The sequence below is a fragment of the Carlito syrichta genome, unplaced genomic scaffold, assembly GCF_000164805.1.
Source record: "Carlito syrichta isolate Samal-C Ts95f unplaced genomic scaffold, Tarsius_syrichta-2.0.1 Scaffold67556, whole genome shotgun sequence".
Taxonomy (NCBI): Eukaryota; Metazoa; Chordata; class Mammalia; order Primates; family Tarsiidae; genus Carlito; species Carlito syrichta.
The window spans coordinates 219,581-223,613 of NW_007011652.1; the positions used below are offsets into that span (position 1 = coordinate 219,581).

At 54.7% G+C, this 4,033-nt stretch overlaps 1 protein-coding gene across 2 annotated transcripts in view; it reads right to left on the reverse strand.

The window, feature by feature from the left end:
- CLPTM1 (CLPTM1, transmembrane protein) overlaps nt 1–4,033 on the reverse strand; it is a 35,701-nt gene that overhangs the window by 31,319 nt on the left and 349 nt on the right. The window contains exon 1 of one of the 2 annotated variants that reach the window (XM_008051778.1): nt 4,014–4,027. The exons of the other annotated variant lie outside the window; for it this stretch is intronic. The gene's annotated coding sequence lies outside the window, so the exon portion shown is untranslated. Of the gene's footprint in view, nt 1–4,013; nt 4,028–4,033 lie in introns of those variants that run through there. 2 annotated transcript variants of the gene reach the window in all.

A 4,033-nucleotide genomic window follows, 5' to 3' on the forward strand; every position in this document is an offset into this window, starting at 1 on the left:
TGGCCAGGAGCGGCCACTGCACTCCAGTCTGGGTGGCAAAGTGAGACTCCAACTCAAAAATAAACCACAATGAAATACCACTTCATACCCACTAGGAGGGCCACAATAAGAAATGAGACAATCATAAGTGTTGACAGGGATATGGAGAAACAGAAACCCTATACACTGTGGAGAGGATGAAAAACCATGCAACTGCTTTGGAAACTACAGCAGTTACTTCTCTTTTTTCCTTTTTTTGAGTCAGAGTCTCACTCTGTCACCCAGGCTGGAGTGCAGTGACACGCTCATGGTTCACTGCAGCTTCGACGTCCTGGGCTTAAGTAATCCTCATTCTCCTAAGTAGCTGGGACTATAGGTGCACCATCATGCCTGGCTAATATTTCAATTTTTTCTAGAGACAAGATCTTGCTGTGTTGCCCAGGCTCGTCTTGTGCTCCTGGGCTCAAGTAATCTTTCCACCTCAGCCTCCCAAAGTGTTGAGATTACAGGTGTGAGCCACCATGCCCAGCAGGGAGCTACTTATTCCCAAGTATACAAGTTACACGTGCACCTACCACACACACCAGCAAACCCACCTCTGGGTGGCCACCCGACACATGAAAACATCGAATGTTCAGAGCAGCATTGCTCATAAAGGCCCAAGTCTCCAAACAACCCACATCGCCCTCAGTGAATGCATGAACCACCACAAATCTAGGGAATACCACTCAGCGACGCAAAGGGACACCAGGAGCTGGCTCTTTCGGGTCTTCCTGATCCTGAGTTGTAAGAGACAAAACAAAAAGACACACTGCAGACCCGTGAGACAACATGCTCCTCAGAGCCATTACACCAGTGAAAGCAGCCAGACAGAAGACTGTGCACTGTCTACTCCACATTCAGGAAATTTTAGAAAATCAGAGAGACAGAAGGCCCCCCTGGGCTTGGTGGAGGCTGGGTGCAGACAGAGACTGCAAAGGAAACCTTCTGGGGGACAAAGGTATGCTCAGCCCAGATCGGGGTGACGGTGGCACTGCTCACCTGCAGGTGTGCACAACAGAGGGTGGGTGCTCCAGCATCTTCATTATACTCACTCACGGGGTACCGCCCCCCACCCAACTTCTACTGCGCTCAGGAAAGGTCCTCCATGGCCTCCAAGCCTGGCATGATCCGCACCTTCCCCCAAGGCTCCCCACCACCCCTCGCCCTGACTCACCAGCTCCAGTCATACTGACCAGGCACCTCCCACCTCAGGGCCTTTGCACTGGCCATCCCCTTGGCCTGGAAGGCTTTGCCTTCACATATCTTTGCATGATACCCTCTCCCTCACCTCCTGGTTCAAGCGTCACCTCCTCAGAGACACCTTCCTAGACCACCCTAATTAAACTGCAGCCCTCCTACGCACCCTTCACTCCTAGCCCCTCCCGGCTTTCTTTCTGTCCGTGGCACTTACTGTCATCTAAGTTGCACACGTTTTTTCTTATTTACCTTTTCCACTGCAGGTCCCTGTCTGTGCTTCCCCTTCATCCCCAGCCCCAACAAGAGCCTGACATTCAAGAGGGCAGGGCCTGTTTTGCTCACAGCTGCAGTCCCAGCATCATCAGCACAGGGGTTCGTGGATGGCATAGACTCGACACACATTTGCTGAAGGAACGAGCAGCACAGCTGTGGGCTCTGTGTCTGAGCTCCCAGCCACTGGAGGAGCAGGCTGGCTGTGGCAGGAGACAGGCAAGGGTCCATCCGCTCTGAGCTAGGCCCCAGGGGTGGAGGATGTGGTGGTGTAGGACACAGTTCTTGCTCTTGGACCTGCACATGTGACCCCCAGGTATATCTGCTAAGGGGCCCAGGAAGCAGTTGAGACCCTGAGGGCTGGAGAGGGGCCGGGGGAAGCCAGGCTTTGCACATGTCCTCACTGACTGAATGGATGTACCACCAGCATCAGGGAATTCCAGCTCTGCCCCGCTTCTGTTTCAAGACCCACTCATTCCACAAATACTCAGCACCTTCCCTGTGCCCAGCCCTGAGCCAAGCACTGCTAGGAAAGCAGGAGACTAGGACAGCCCTGGCTCTGCCCTGCTGGGGGATCCCAGTCCAGCAGAGGAGACACTGCCCGGCCCCACACAGTGAAACCCAGAGTGGGCTGGGCTGGGGAGCCCAAGGGGGCACTGACCCCGTCTGAGAGGATCTGAGAGGGCTTTCTAGGGGAGGAGACAGCTGAGATCTAGAGGACTAGTAAGGACTAACCAGGTAGAGAGGAGAGAACGCATGCACAGGCTACAAGGAAAGTGATCACGCAGCACACTCCTGCAGAAAAGAGAGGTTCCAAGTGGCTGGTCCTCCTCTAGAATGCAGTGGGTCTCAAGCAGGCGGATTTCCCCCTCCTTGACATCTGGCAACAATGGGAGATATTTCTGGTTGTCACAACGAGGGAGGGGTGTGAATGCTACTGACATCTAGTGTGTAGGGGCCCAGGATGCTGCTAAACATCCTAAAATGCACAGGATAGGCCCCACAACGAAGAATCAGCCAATCCAAAATGTCAACAGTGCCGAGCCTGAGAAATCCTAGTCTAGTCTGAAGAAAAGTCAGACCGTGCAAGGCTTGATTTACTAAAGGATTTGTACTTTATCCTGGAAGCAAAGGGATAAGTCTCGGCTGTTTGTAGCAGAGCTGGTACAAGAGAAGATCAAGGTATATCTGGAAGCTCAGGGCTACCAGAGCAACCCGAGTCCCAGTCTCTCAGACCATCTCCACCCAATAATCAACAGAAACTCTGAAGGGAAAAAAACCTCCTTTAAGCAAGACTGGGAAGCCCTTGAAGACCAGAACTGAGTCCTCATCCCAGCACTGAGTCGACTAACATTTCCTGAGCTGTTCCCAAGGCCAGGCCCTGGTTGAGAATGCTAAAAGGATTCAGACCAGGTATGGTGGGCTCTTTTACGTTGCTTGTCCTCCCAAGCGACATTATCTGCCCCTTCTCTGGGCTCCCCCAGTCCCTGTCACAGACTTCTGTCACCAACCTAGTCATTTAGAATCATAACTCCTTGTTTATGTGTCGGTCTTCTCTCCCTCCCTGACAGCTGGGACATGGCTGGAGACACCTTTGGGACCCATCACAGGGCTAGTCCACCTGTCCAACCTCTGCACTTAACACTGGAGAAATGAAGGCCTCAAGAGGGAAAAGAATGTGCCCAAGGTCATACATAGAGTTAGCTTTATTCTCCCCTCTCAAGGCGCACCCCCCCCAGCTGCCTCCCACATGTCAGTGACATCCCAGTGGGTGGGTCGACAGCACCTTGCTGTCACTCCATCTAGTCCCTAAATGCCTGAACGGCGGCTGCCTGAACTGGTATGCTCTGCACACTCAGTTTAGTTTAGGCAGCACTCGGATCAGGAAGGACGAATTAATTCCTCCATAGTTTATGCTGCAAGCACACCCAGACCAGTCCCGACCAACCTGGGTCAGCAATGTCTGGGTAACTCCTACGTGGAACGGACCCAAAACCTAACCGAGGTGGCCTTCTGGAAGCGCCTTGGTCTCACTGTTCCCTGGATTCCCGTCTGTAAAGTGGGTCTGTCGGTGCCCGCAGTCGGTGCCCTGACCCATGATAATCACCTGACTTCTCAGAGCTACAACACTCCCAATTAGCCACTGCCCACACCTCAGGCACGACGAACGAGACCCTGATCGCCGGACCACTCTGGGGACCGTCTTGGAGCCTGGAATCGCGGGGCAGAAGACCCCGGACACCGGGGTCCAAGTCTGTGCCTCTCTCTGCTACCGCCTCCCCGGCACCAGCAAAGAGGCAGGCGCTCGCCCGGTGCCAACATGCAGGGGGTCCGGCGCGCAATAGGGACCCGTTCCCGGCACCGTCCGACCTCCCGGGCGGCCCGGCCCCGCCTGGGCCCGGTATTCAAGGTCCCTCTGGGTTAGGAGCCCCCAGTGCACCGGACTCCGTGAAAAGGAGCGGGACACGCCCCGTGGGAGGCCCCCAGTTAGGAAGAACCCCTCAGTCCCCTCTCGGCCTCCGTACCTGACCGGAGCCGCCTCCCC